Source organism: Zonotrichia leucophrys, chromosome Z (assembly GCF_028769735.1).
Source record: "Zonotrichia leucophrys gambelii isolate GWCS_2022_RI chromosome Z, RI_Zleu_2.0, whole genome shotgun sequence".
In the NCBI taxonomy this organism is placed as follows: Eukaryota; Metazoa; Chordata; class Aves; order Passeriformes; family Passerellidae; genus Zonotrichia; species Zonotrichia leucophrys.
Window position 1 is genome coordinate 52,839,445 of NC_088200.1, and position 15,237 is coordinate 52,854,681.

The 15,237-nt window shown below is 42.3% G+C and overlaps 1 protein-coding gene across 12 annotated transcripts in view; it reads right to left on the reverse strand.

The window, feature by feature from the left end:
• SEMA4D (semaphorin 4D) overlaps positions 1-14,365 on the reverse strand; it is a 100,217-nt gene extending 85,852 nt beyond the window's left edge. For 7 of the 12 annotated variants that reach the window (XM_064736226.1, XM_064736225.1, XM_064736227.1 and 4 more), the window contains exon 1: positions 14,014-14,088. The gene's annotated coding sequence lies outside the window, so the exon portion shown is untranslated. Of the gene's footprint in view, positions 1-13,717; positions 13,916-14,013; positions 14,089-14,163 lie in introns of those variants that run through there. The other 5 variants (XM_064736218.1, XM_064736220.1, XM_064736224.1 and 2 more) reach the window with 3 other exon arrangements.
• Between the last annotated feature and the right edge of the window lie 872 nt (positions 14,366-15,237).

A 15,237-nucleotide genomic window follows, 5' to 3' on the forward strand; every position in this document is an offset into this window, starting at 1 on the left:
ATCAGGAATTAAAATTAAATCACAGTTCTGAAAATGGACAAAGAAGCTCTCAAACTGTACTTTGGGAGATAGAAAAGTAAGAAGTGCTTTATATCCTGAAAATGATCAAGGCATCCTGAGAAACTTGAAGAAACATGGCAGCAATGTAAGCAGATAAAGAAACCTTGCATTCAAGAAAGTTTTGCCAGATTGTCATGGCCAATAAGCAGGCTGGAGCCCCAGTGAGGCTCCCACAGCAGCAGTCATCGCTGCTGCCACTTAATGCTGTGAATTAAGGCATTCAATTCCAGAAGTAAAACTCCTGTATTTCACCAAACAGAGAGGCTGGACAGGAAATGGCAAGTGCTAATAAAAAGCTCAGGTTTTTAAGTGTTTCCTGTTCTCACTAGAAACACTTTCTTGATTAATCAATGTATGCCTCTGTGATGCATGTCTACATGACCCCCCATTACAAAACGAACAGCAAACCTCACTAAAACGTTTTCAACTCTGCAGATGGCCACAAGAAGCATTAAGCCTCATTACTGATCCTCCTTGCTATCACAGTTTCTCCCCCTTCAGCAGTTTCCGACCTAGGCTGTTTCACATGCCTCTCAGAGACCTCAGGCTTTAAAACCAGATCACACTGTCCTCCTGCCAAAGAGCTGAGCAGTGAGTTACAGCCAAAGTCCAGACACATGCCACAATTACCACAGCAAACACTCAGCTGTTTTGGTGAACTCCTGATTTCCACCTGCCACAAAGTTCAACCCCAAAACAAGCACAAGTACTTTACTCCTATGGGTAACTTGCTGGCTAGCAGCTGGGCCACGACAGAGCCTCTGATGAATTCTTCATCTTGCTGAGCATGAACAGTTAACAGCATTCACCTTCCCACTCCCTGCCTCTGCCACAAACACAGGCACTCAAAGTACTAATACAAATACAAGGTTTTGAACAATCGCTACACAGACTGATCTGTGTACAGATTTGTGATACAAATCACAGCAGAGCCCCAGAAAACACCATCATCACACTGCTAGTGCTGTCCTGGATACCGCACGCCTTCCCTCTTATTCCAAACACTCAACCCTTTGGCACAAATGCCACTACTGGTTCGGCATGAGTCTGGAAAATCTGTGCCAATGTGCAAAGAGAACAAACAGCTATGTGTGTAATTTGATGTACATGATAGTATTAGGAATTTAAGGCAACTGAAAAACAAGCTTTATATACAATACATCTTTGTCCTAGGTACTAGAAACACCTACATATGTAACCTGATTTATATAACAACATACACTTATCAGTCACTAAAAACACACTACACCAACTCTATCTTTGCAGTTTTAATTTAAAAATTATTTTATTACTATTTTATTTATTTATTGTTTGTTTATTATTTTAATAGTAACTATTATTAAATAAATATTAATAATAATTATTTATTATTATTTTATTATATTAAAAATTCACATTAAAACAATTACTGAGAAGCTTGATATTAAAATTTAGACTAAAGTGATTTTAATTTTAATGAAGCCTGGCTTCTAAGTCACATGGAATACATTTGTCTTCAAAAGCAAGGTATCAACTATGTTTTTATGAACTCCTTTGGAGTAAAGGAAATGAAACATAAGAATTTAAACTAAGCTGAATTTTAGCTACAACTTTTCTCTTTCAGTGAAAAGCAATAATCATCTGTTTTTATTACAGTTTTGTCCTTCACATTCCTCTACTCAGGATGATTCAGGAAACACTAAAGTTGCTTGTTCCAGTACATGCAGTACCCACCTGACATTGTTCTGGCTCAGGACAGTACAAACAGTTCCATCAATGCATTTGAAAAAAAATGACTTGCCAAAACAAACAGTGGCTCAAAACTGTACTTTCCCTCTTTGAATGCTAAAAGTGATATGCATCATTATTTTCAGTATCTCAGCAAATAAAATTTCATTTTCTCTTGCTTCCCACAAGAATCTTAACATATGCCACCTTCAGATAGTATGGCCTGTAAAAATGCTTTTGGCTTTACTGTCAATATTTGATTAATTTTAACCCTAACCAAAGGGTTCATCTATCTGAATAGAGGGCACACTCAGGGGTGGCAATGTATAAAGAAAAAAAATAATAGCACGTTGCCTAAGTAACCAAATACAGAATCTCAGCTACATGTACAATTTTGGACTATATAAAGTCTTACATCTCAGGGCTTTAAAATCTTGAACTCATGCAACCACAAAGGATTTCAACACCTCAGGAAAGGTCTCAAAAGAGCCTGCTGAAGTCACTTGATCACATCTGAAGGAGTTTTGAAGTCACGGCAGCAATCCTGCAACGACATCTAACCAACCATTTTTATGGTGTTACTGGCTGTAATGTAAGTACTACATTAAAAATCCACACTGCTCTTCCTAGTGAGATCATTGAAACATTATTCAGAAGCCAAACATTTTTCACTATCTCTGCAAAACCCGAACAAAGGCTACAGTATTATCTTCTAGACGCATATCTATTCCAGCTGAGCTTTATCCAGGCAGACATTTCAGGATCAGGGCAAAATGTTCAAAGACTACCCAAACATCATGGTCTGAACATTCAAGCTCAGAGCTGCCACAGCACCTCTCCAACCAGAAGCACATGTTCAGATCATCAGAGTCTGTTCTGCATTTTATGTACCCATCTACAAACTCGAATACACACTTTCAGTATCCTTTAGACCACTTAATTCCCACCTCTAGACATCTCTATCTCCCTTTTAGGCAGTTTCAATTGATGTTATTTATCTGGATCTTGCTTGGTTTTATTCTCTATTATTCTCTATTATCCTCTACACAGGACATAAATCCTCACAAAGTTTGCAAACAAGTTTTCAGGACCCTAAAACAGTGGTTAGAATCTTAGCTGTAACTGAGAGAGAAGCAAGCTAACAAATAATGCTTTCTACTCTCAAGCATTATTCCAATCCATTCCTAGCACTAAAAGTGCTATGGGACTGTCCTTCTGCCACATTGCAGAAGCTGAAAAAAAACAGCACAACTTTCTTCTCCGGTGGTAATCACCAGAACAAAACCCGAGAGAGGGGGGTTGTGACTGGTGTTTTACTGACAGCACTCTTCTCTCAGAAGACATGATCTTCCTGGATGTTACTATATTCACTTGACGTTCTGCATTCATACTATTTTCACAGCATGACATCCTGCATTCAGGCACTAAGGCAACTTGACCCAAAAGCTACTTTGGCTTTAAAATGCATCTGTTTAACTCTGCTTAAAACCAAAAATTGTCAAAACAATGCCTCATCCTCTGCCTACTTTAAAAAAAATCAAACACCCATACTGACCTTTCTAATTCGAGAAAATGGATGGAAATGCTGTAACTATGCTGCCATGTCCATTTGATATGTGGTCCGGATGTCACAAAGACCTGTTTTCTGCTTTTACTTAGATCCCTAGCAGACAACACATAACTCTTATTTCAAAGTGAGCAGAAATACCTATTCATATCAGAAGTCACTGTAAACCATTCCAAACACATGGGAATTAATAAAAAATTACACACATTAGTAACAGAATCATTATCCTTTGCAGCCTAAATGAAAAAAGGGAGTTTGCAATACTTTATAATTTCTCCTCCAAGTATTCTTTCCCCTACCTCTTCTATAATGGAGACTATCCTTCTATCCTTCTGGGATATCTTCCAGTACCATGAACTTTCCAGTCCTGTTTGCACAGTCACTATGAACTTTCCACAGTAACCAACTGGGTTGTTCAGTACCATAAACTCTCTCAAGGAACATCAGGGACCTGTATAAGTGCAGCATGAAGGATGCTTTGCTTCATGGTCAAGGCAGAAGCAGTACTTGAGGCTCGTACTAACCACAGTCTGCACAGCCTTTACATCTGCAAGCACTAAAATTTCCTGTTTTGGCAACCCTAGGCAACTCTGTCCATTTAAACTATCAATCACCAACCACTAAGCTTAGTAGCATCTGTACACCTCTCCCTTCTGAAAGAAATGATGGCAAAATGCTGGAGTGATTCTGCATGCAGTCAGGTAGCACCAAGGTAGCAACGGCCTCACCAAGGTAGCAACGGCCTCACCTAGAGTCACCACTGATCAGTCCAAAGCAAAAAGACAGCCTAGTTGTCCAAAGCAAAGGCACAGAAGAAACAGTTTTATTTCATCCTTCTGCAAAGGTCCCATTGCATTAGTTCTGGTATTACAGCTCAACTTCTTCTAGCATAAACGTGAAACGCAAAAGTAATTCACTATTTCTTCACAAGGATGATCCAAGAAAAGTGGTGGGTGGCAAAGTTCTAGTGCTTTTTGGTAATAAAAATTCCCAGGAAGTGCAACATGGTGCACTGAGAATTACAAGTAAGAACAGCTAACCTGGGCAGACTGCTTTTGCAATCCTGATACCTGGCCATCACTGCATGAAGAAAAATACTGTCAAGAACACAGAGATGGGGAAAGGAGGCAGAGATGTGAAGGTGCAGCAAGCCAAGAGAAAGCCTAAGTTTCTGCAGGAACAGTTTGCTCTCCCCCCCAGTGTAAGGTTTTTGCACATCAGCTACTACACTGCTCAAGAAACTACAGTTTAGGCTATCTCATGTTCCTGCACTTTGAAAATAAGTCTTATTCAACAGAGAATTAGCAGTTTGTTTCCTCAAATGTTGGAATCTGAAATGCAGGGAATTCTCAGAACTCTGGGCTTGTAAAACAAAGCTTAGAACTAAACATAGGATTTGATCTGAGACTTTGGAAAAGTCTTCTAAATTTAGGTGTTGGAAGTGAGAATGTGGATTTATAGTTTAAAGTAGAAACACATTAAACTAAGTAGAGGAAAGTTTAGAGTTTTAGGGTATAGTATTGTAGGTTTGTGTGTTATGATTAGTTAAGAAAGCTTACTCTGTAGCATGAGTCTTTATGATAAAATATTTAAAGATTAAGTTAAAGTATAAATAGCTTTATTAGTAGTGTTTTATTAGTTAATAAATTTTGAAAAGATTTTTTAACTAGAAATCTTGTTACTTTCTAAGCCATGTGGTGAGGATGTGAGCTAAACTCACCTTTCCTGCTTATGTAAAAGATAAAAAAAAATAGAACACACCATCTAAAACAATTTAGAAGTTTTGTCTCTAACTTATTTAAAATTCTTGCACAAATTCTCACAAACACTTTTATTAGTAACAAACTCCTTGCATAATAAACTTTGAGTAGAATTTTGGTACAAAATACACTAATGTGAACAAACAGCAACTAAGCTGGTGGAGTGATGTTGGTGCAGCTACAATCAAAGTCAGATATTCATCTCCAGAACATCACTTATGCCCCCAAATACCATCTCAAAGTCTGTCAAATGGGAAAAGGACAGCTCTGTTCCATATAAATATCTCCACACTCCAAGGACTGTAAATAAGGGATATTGTTAAAATGAAAGATCAAGTTAAAGCTATACATTTGTAACTTTAAAAACATCTCACCCTCCCTTCTGTATCTTTAATCAAAGGTTTTAACCGTGTACAGGATGGCTGTTGCCATGGAAATATGCAGGCCAACATCTCTCTGTGGAAACCTCAAAGCTTCCTTCCCTGCCAGACGCAGTGTAATGACAGGGCCACATTAGCACCTTTGACTCTCAGAGGCCATTTACCGAATAGAAATTAGCACAGCTGACTCCATTTACCGTCCACAGACAAACTGTAACTACTCCTGCTCAAGTGACTTTCTGCTGCGCTCGCCCATTCCCCCCGGACACGCTCCCAAATCCACTTCAGCATCATCCCTTCCTCACACTACAGCTAATTCATCTTCAAAGAAGATGAATTAATCTTCTTTGCCTTCTCAGCAAACACTAATCAGAAACCAGATGTTGCACAGGCCATCAGACACTCCACCTGATCAAGAGCATCATTTCATAATCTGCTGAGAAATTCCTTTTTTCAAAACAATTGACATACAATAACTCTCCATCCTATTCCAGAAGATGGAAAGCAGAGCTATGGCGAAAAACAGAGGCAGACATGCAGCAACAGGAACTGAACTCTCATAAAAGCCAACAATTAAATTAGAGAACACAAGACAGCATCTGAATAATCCTCTGATGGTTGTCAGTGCTAAAGAGGAAAAAAGAAGTTCTTAAAAAATCTCAGTGGAATTCCTGCATATCAGCAAGTACCATTCGATGCACAATTTATGCACATAGGCAGCCCATTTCAAGGCAACTGCAAAACAGATGTCTTTTTAAAATATAATTTTAAATTAATTCCAAAGAGGCAAATTCAACCATCTAAAAATGCGTTCTTATCAACATCTTAATACACACATGAGCCAATATACACATTTATACAGTCACATGTTTGTATGAAGTAGATTTGTGCCACATATCCTCTGACATTGGAGTAAAAAATCCCTTAGACACATAAAAGGTAAGATTTAACATACATTTAGAATAAATTTATCTACATATCTTAAGAAAGAAACTATTTCAGTAGTATTGACTCTCATTAAAAATAGCTAGTCAAGTACATTAAACAACTAATATACTGTGAATGTATACCTATGGGTTGGTTCTTTTATTTTTTAATTCTTCAGAGAGAGGAAATTGTAGAAATAAAAGCTTTTAAGCCTATGGAAAGGTCTCAAATATTCATCACACAATCCTTCACAACTGACTGCAGTACCAAAGAAATGAAACTACATTCTATGTCTCACTTACCTAGAAGATAATCAAGATGACCTTTCAAGGCAGTTTATCAGTATCACTGATGCTGACTAAAACCTAAGTAAGATATAACTAAGCAGTAAATTTATTTCCATAAGGCCAAACATCTAAACATTTAGATTTTCAACAATCCCAACAATTTAATGAAGAAAAAGGCAGTCACTCTCTCATCTAAGTAAGACTAGATTTTAACAGGAAAGAAAACATTGACTACCACTGTGCAAAATACAGACACTTTTTAATGGCTTTGCAGAGTTTTTTGTAGCTTTGCTTTCTTGACGGAGACACTAATTCCATCAAAGGCACTTATTTTCTTTACACCTACAGGTCTGATCAATCAATAATCCTCTGACAAATAGATACTTTGGGCGGGGTACATCTACCCATACACAGATGGGGATCTGTGTGCGCATACATATTCACCTACAGCAAATCCTTAGTAATTATATTCAGTTGCTGAGTGGAAAAAGGAATGCCTGAATTTCTTGCCTCTGGCCATTTTAGGGCACTTTTAGTGGAGAAACAACAGCTATATGGGAGAAAAAAAAGCTTTAAGCATAGCACTGGTTCAGCAGACTCCTAATCTGCAGTCAACTAAAGCTTGCTACTGGGGTTTTTGTTTTAGGGGGGGTTGTGTGCGTGTTTTTGGCCGGTTTGGATCGTTTTGTTGTTGTTGTCATGGGGGGTTTTGTTTGGTTTGGATTTTTGTCCTTGTTATTTTGAGAGGTCAAGAGAGTGTATTTGTGCAGGTCCCTGTACTAGAGGGCAATCTCAGCAGGCATATGCCCAGCCTCAGCTACGTTCCACCCACACAAACCTGCTAGCAAGACGAGGGCCTGATTATTAACTTCTGCGCGCAGACCACTCTTCTTAATTCTTAAATGCTTTGCAGAGAGTTCTTACAATACTCAAACAAGTACAGATTTAGACACAGCAATACCTCATGGCCCACAGTGCAATGTCTGGCATGAATTACAGTCTACTGAGAACATCCAAGATGGGGCTCAGAAAGAAGGGCAATAAATATTTTATAAGATTAGGTCGAGAGAATATTGATTGTCCCAAAGCCTGTCATTGTATCAGCCGGTCCAATGATTCCCCCCCCCCCCGTTCCACACACTGTCTTCCTTACATCCTCAGACAAACAAAAAGAGTCTCATCTGATTTTACTGAACAGTTAAGTGTTCTGCTTGCAACAACTGGGATTTTATTTCTTAAATGTGACTTAATAAATATCTTCTGAATAAATTCAAGCATTACTAGATGAGGTGAAAGCACAGAGAAGAGTATATGTAAAATACTGCATTGACATGCATTCTTACAAGTTACTGTAATTCTAGCAAACAAACCAGTATTCTCCATGCCCATATGACAGTCCCAAACACCACACAGTATTGCCAGTTTAGTGTTTCCTACTGTCACAAGAAATGATCTGCAAACCAGAAAGGTAAACTAATGCATTTTATGGAGCTAAATTATGGAATTAAATGCGTCCTCACATAAACTTTGACCAGTCCGTATCATACTCAGCAAAACCAAAAACAGCTCCTTCTGAAGTGTTCCATAATTATGAGTTTAATTACAACAAACCTAACCAATGTCAAGCACAACTTCAATGACCTGATTTAAGACGTCAATTCAATGTGCATTTTGTTTTTTAAAAAGTCTATATTGCTCCATTCTCCCCAGAATATCTAAAATCTACACAGAGAGAGAATTCACATATAAATCCAAGAGCTTCCACATCTCTAGGTCTCTTCCCCACATCCTGCATTATTTTTCCACTAACACACAATTGTAACTCATTATCTCTTTCAGTGGAAATGAGAACAAAGACATTCTATAAAAACAAAAAGCCTTCACATTTCTATTCATCTCTTTGTATATTCAATGGCAAAGTTCATACAGTATCATTTGTTTATTAAAAAAAAGCACAACTGAGCATATACTTATAAATCAACGATTTGGGGCAAGAAGAATGCCTTCTTTATATTGAGAGAAGGAAAAAACCTCAGAAATACTGTTAAAGGCTGGCTGTGAAAACCACTCTTCAACAAAGCAAGAACTATAATCACGTTTCATGCATTCTTCCCCCTACTCCTTGGCTCTGCCATTAGCAATGTATGCAAATCTGTATGGACCTGGAGGTTTTACTCAGGCACAGGAACTCCAGCCTCCCCATTGTCTCGCCTTGTTGCAGTTCTGTCAGACCTGCTTTAGGTTCCAGGCAACCTTTGGTCTCTCTTCTCTGTTGTACACCAGCAAAGAGCTAACCAAGTCTGTAAAAGTTTCTCCTCGCCTCCCTGCTTTCCCAGTAGAACAAGCCATCTCCATAAACCCTCCCCTGCTTTGCATATTCGTTTCTGTCTCCCAGCTAAGCAATCAGATGCACAAACGACATCACTATTTCCCAGTCTGCTAACTCCATATATTCCCAAGTCACTTCCATACCAGTGCTTTATCAATTACATATCTGCTCAGCCTGCACAACCCTGCAATGGAACACACAACCATACAAGAAACAGGGAACCTGCCTGTCCTTCCAATGAGGCCAACAGGTACTAATTTTGCAGCAGTGTTCAATCCTCTTTAGCCTGCTTCATATATAGGCTAATACTAATTTTTTAAGAGGATCAATGCAGAAAATGCCTAGTGGATTATGAGTTCACTGCTGTACATGAACAGAGAAAAAAAGAAATAGGTGGAAGAGCAGAGAAAAATAAAAATGTGTCCACTATTTCTTGTACCAACAAACTTGGTTCTAATGATCTTCAATTAACTATGTGTAGTCTTTATAAAGGTTCCTAAGTTCCTTATCTCCTTACATCTACAGATTTTTATTTTCATCTGTTTACAGTTCTTTATTAATTTGGCACCTGTTTTGTCCCCTCACCCAGGCCACAAGAACTGGCTCTCTCAGTACAGAACAACATACTCCTGAAGTAAAGTCTGCTATTTAGTGCTTTAAAAGACCAATGTGTCAAAAGTCTCAGAGTTACAGTACTGAAAAAAACACTCATGACCCTTCATTCAATACAAATCTTCTTTCCCTCCTCCATCCCATAATCAAAAAAGAGAAAGCACTACACCTAGTAAAAGTAAGTTCTGGTACATTTATTGATTTTATTTTCAGAAAGACAGACATACCCAGAAGCTCACTGCACTACAACTTGGTGTTACAGGGAGAAGGAGGAAACACAGCAGCTCTTGGACACCCTTGGCTAGAAGAGGAGCTCAACATACTTGTTACTGCAGGCAGTATCCTCCCTCATGGTGAATGAAAGCAGGCTAAAGTAGCACATCCAGAAGCTAAACAGGCCTTCGCGTTCCTGGAACTTTACAGGCAGATAAAAGAACATAAAAGCTGTTTGGCCAGAATACAATTAAATGTAAGACCTCATTAATCCCATTCTGGACAGCAAGATCTGTAACTTCCCAATCCAGGATGACAGCACACATTAGTCTGAAATAGGAGGTTCTACTTTTTCTCTTTGTAGCTGAAGAGCTATGGGAACAGAAAAAGTAATTCTTGGTTCCTTTCATCAGTCCATCCAAGAACAAGGACAAAACCTTCGTATCAGAAGGAAAACAATTAAAACAGCTTCCACATCTAGCTTGCACAGCTATATCAATACACAGGCAAGCTAACTGCAAATGGAAGCTTTGGCAGTGCCTTTTGGCATTCCCAAGTTCCTTCTGGTACTCAAGCAGTTGTATGCTCCACTGAAAAGCAGCTCTTTAGGCACTTCAGCTTCCCAAGCTCAAGACATAAGTAAAGTTAAGTGGGACTTTCTTCATTCTTTTCAATACACTTCTTTTACCTATCTACCTAAACACTCAGGCACAGAACTACCATGCAAAGCCAGATGAAGTTATAAAACATTGCTTTATCATCAGAGAAATTACTAGTTAGAAAAAAGGAGGCAGAAAACTTCACAGAAAAAGCAACCAAACAAAAAGCCAAAAGCACTTCCAGCTCCTTGTATATTATGCAAGTTCCCAAATGAGCATACCTTTCTTCAGTTAATTAACATGGCATACAGCAACTGAGTATAGGGCACAACAGAGAACACTCCCCCACCAAACTGTTTAATATTACCACAATGAAAGTTTCCTATCTGTTTTACTTGTTTTTGTTGTCATCTTTAAATCTCAAACCTTATTCTCACATGCTACCCAGAATTTAAAACACTGTGAAAAATTGTCTCAGTCATGTCTACAAGTATTTGATTTTTAGTTTAGTAAGACTCATTATCAATCACCATCCACTCATGAATAATGCTTTTATGGTCATATACCTTCAGAAGCTACTTTTCAACTCATTCAAATCACAAAATATGAATTCAACAAGATCCAACACTTGGAAGCACTGGAGGCTTACAAGACAAGTTAGTCAACTTTGACAATTATTTCATTACCTCTGCATGGCAAAACCTGGGTTAAATAACTTCAGCTCTGAACATTCAGGAGAAATACTTTATATGCTTGTTATCTACAAAATCCCTGTTGCAACAACTAGCTTGAGATTCCCTTTTTCCTGGAGAAAACCAAAACTAAAACAAAACAATCAATCAGTGGAGTTCCAAGATAACATAACCATGATAGAAATGCTCCAAGATTTTATTTCTGTTGATTCAGACTCCCATTTAGAAAAGCCATCCTTAACAATCAGATTATGGCACAACCACCTAGCTACTTATCCAACACCTTTTGCAAACTAGGTGACATATTAAAGTATTACATCTAATGCTAACAGCCCAGAACAATAATTGATTTCGACATTACTGAGAGAGACCTCCCACTTGCTTCCCTGCAAGAAAACAGCTAAGAAAATGTATTTTAAAACGAAAATATTCACTTGGCACACACCCCCTAAGAGAGGTGGGAGAGAGGACAAGAGTGCGCTGCAGAGCAAGCACAGCGCAGCTTTCAACTCCACCCCAGTGGCCTTCAGCAGATGACAGATCCTTTCGAGTTCCCCAGCTCCTCCCCAGCGAAAGGCTGCACGGAGCAGGGAACTAACTCTGAGGCTCAGCTGCTCAGGAGACAGGCCAGCATGGGATGTGCCAAGGCATCTAGAACATCTCTTCTTTTTGCAGGACCTCTTAATGGTATGAATCCACGCATTTTGGAAGAAAAGGTTATCAAGTGTTCAATGTAATAGCTGTTTATGCAGGGACTGAAATGGTGGGGAGAGGAAAGGAGACTGAATCATAGTACCAGCAAAGAGATGGCAACACATCATATTAAATTAAGGTGTGGGCACACCTGTACTTAAGAGTGTCCAGAAAAACCTATGAATCAATGTTAGAGTTTTGAAACAGAACTATTCACATCAAACAATTTGTTGTGGAAGTAGCTACCACCCTCCCCACTAGCTACAACGGCTTTTGTTTCTTAAAAAAAAAAAAAAAAAAAAAACAAACACGAGAGAAATTTAAAAACCAGCTATAGACCTATTTTGGTAGGTATGAATGCAAGCAGCTTTTGTCAGCAGACTCTGCAGCAATCCTGGACTATCGAAAAAGCTATATAAAGTAATTGCTTCAGAGGAGGGGGGAGAGATGGTGAAATACTTCCTCTACAAGCCAAGAGATGATAGTAAAGACAGACTTCATCTGTCAATCCAGCTCCCCATTTACAAAGCCTCCCTTTTCTTTTTCCCCCTCTAAGCATATAAACGCAGTAACACATTCTCATGCCACCCGTTTGCTTCCAGTGGAAAAAGTCACCTATAATTCATCTCTGCTTCATCACCAGAAAGAATGAGTAGCCATCCATCCATAGCCGGCTCGTCCCAGGCAGCACACGGTACAAAAGCTCTTCCCTGCACAGCAGGGAACATGGTACGTACAGTGTTTCACCCAACACGAGCCACTGGGTTCTCTCTTACAATGCCCCTTTCTAACTCAGTTTGTAAACGATACTCCCACTCCGGCTCGACCTCCACATTCGCCATCCATGCAGCCAGCACAGCTTCCTTTAGGCGCACTTGCGTAACTGCCTGAGCTCGCACTCTTTCTAATAAAAGAAGTCATTAAACAGTTCTCTAACAAAACCTCCATACAGGTATCCAAAAGGGACTATGAGATCAGTAGCTATTTCTGAGCCTGATGGGCACAAAGCACTCAACAGACATGTGCTAATTATTGCGAGAATTTCAATTTTCTTTAAAAAAGAGGCTTTATCACTACACTGATTTCCAGAGCTACTAGAAATACCTGGGTGCTATAAACTTAAAGGCGATGTTTCACATTTTTCAGCCAAAGTAACTCCCCGTAAGAGGTACATGACAATAACGCCATGAAGGCAGGAAAACGTTTCAGCATTAAACTAAAAAGCAGACTTGAAAAATCCCTTCAACCTACAGATCCATCAGGTTCCCTCCTACACCAGGGCAGGATGAAGCTCCTGTTCCCCTCCCTGCTAAAGGCAGTCACGTAATAGAAAGGAGCTGCAACAATGAAGTTACCACGGCTGCATTCATCCACTCAATCCCTCTCCCTTAAACGCCCATGATGCGTAGTTTTGTATACGCGGAAAATACCATGCAACAACCCACACCTCCGGGAAGCAGTGAGGACATCCCCTCAGAATTAGCTGAGGGGCAAACGGGGACAGAAAACCCTTTCTTCACCAGTACCTTGCAAACTTAGCACCTCAGTGGAAACCTGATTTAAACTCTCCTGACAGCTAAAACATAAAGCAGCACATAACAGCTCTTCAGAACACATGCAGCCGGTTACCCCACGGCAAGCACCCAGTGCCGCGTACTCTCTTCGCCCAACGAGGGACGGCGGCTCCCAGCAGACAGCGGCCTCCCCGAAACGCCCGGACACACTTCTGGCAACCTGAGCTGCTGGCCCTTGGAAACCGACCACTTCTCAGCCAGGCGAAAACGCCTCGCATCCGTCCTCAACACCCTCGGGCGTGCCCCCGGACCCCGTCTCCGCGGCAGGTGCGGCAAGCGCGGGCGGCGGGGGCCCGATCGCCACCCCGGGCACGCACCTGGCGGGGCCGCAGCCGGCGGTCGCTGACGCCGGAGTCAGCGGGGCTCGGGGGCGGTGGGAGGAAAATCAGATTTATAAACCTGGCAGCCCTCGCTCATTTGCTGCAGCCGGAGGCTCCTCCTCTCCTTCTCGGTCCGGCCGCGTCGCAGGCGGGGGCTGCCAGCGCCCGAGCCCCCCGCCCGAGCTCAGCGGTGGCCCGGGCCCTGTCAGGCGGCAGGACGGACTGCGTTCCTTAAGAGCAGCCGCGCCACTCCCCCCACCCCACACGTCCGGGCCCCCCAGCCCCGCACCCACCTCGGCGGGAGAAGGCGCGGCGGGCACGGACGGTCGCTGCCCCAGCGCCGACCGCTCCCTCGCCGCCGCCTCCTGCTCTCTCCGCCCGCCCCCCGCCGCCGTCTCCTCCTCCCCGGCCGGCGCACAGCCCGCCCCGCCGGGCGCTCCTACCTGCGGGGGGCTGCGGCGCTCCCCTCGCACGGCGCCTGCCTGCCTCGGCGCCTTCCCCGCGGCTGGGGCTGGGCCGGCGCAGCCCCCTCCTCCCCTCGCCGGCGGGGGCAGGGCGGCGGCGGCGGGAGGGGCAGGAGGATGAGGAGGAGGAGTTGGTGCCCGTGTGTAACAAGTTTGGGTTGCCTCGCAGTATGGCGGCCGAGCGGTGCGGGGGGCGGGCCCGGCCCTCGCTCCCGGGGCTCGGGCAGGGGCCTGAGCCGCCCTCTCCTTGGTGCTGCTCGTGCCCTCCCCCCGCGCCCGGCGCGGCCCCGTTAACGGCAGCGGCCCCGCGGGGCGGCCGGAACGGCAACGGCACTGGGTGACATTAGCCCGGCCAGGGCTCCTCCCGCGCCGCCTGGGGCTGCGCGGCTTGGCAAGGCACCGAGGCGCCTCTGCCGAAAGCAGGTGCGGTGTCCCGCAGTGCAGCCGGGCCGAGCGAGAGCCGCCGCAGCTCCTCGCACCTAGTGCCACTTGTCGCATTCCACTGCTCCTCCTCCGCCTTTTCGTCGCGGGCAGGATGGATCCGCTCGCCGCAGACCACAGGGAAAACCGCCCCTGGGATCCAGCCTCTCGGTACCATGGGAATGAAGTAACTCGTATCGAAAGTGAATGTTACTGGAATTATTGCACCTTAAAAGCATAGGTTCGCTTAGGTGACTGCTTGGCGGTATATAAAAGGAGGACAGAAAATAGGTCAGTAAATGCACAGATCTCACCTGCGATCCTTCTGCTGAGTCACTGATGAGTTATTGATTACCATCATGTTCGTGCACGCCTGGTGTGACTGTTCAGATGGACCAACACATGAGTGTTTGGTTTTAGATTGGGCTTTGGTTTGGGTTTTTTATTGCTGTGGAACTGGTGATACCAGTGTCATGAGATTGCCATAGCTTGGTTAGCAGTAGTCATTGAAGCAAGACTGAACAAAATATTTAGTTTGTCAGATATTAGCACTTGCTTTACTGGCTGACATTTAAATTCCAGCATTACACAATATTATATTTTTACAATAACATGCTAGTCAATCTGTAATAA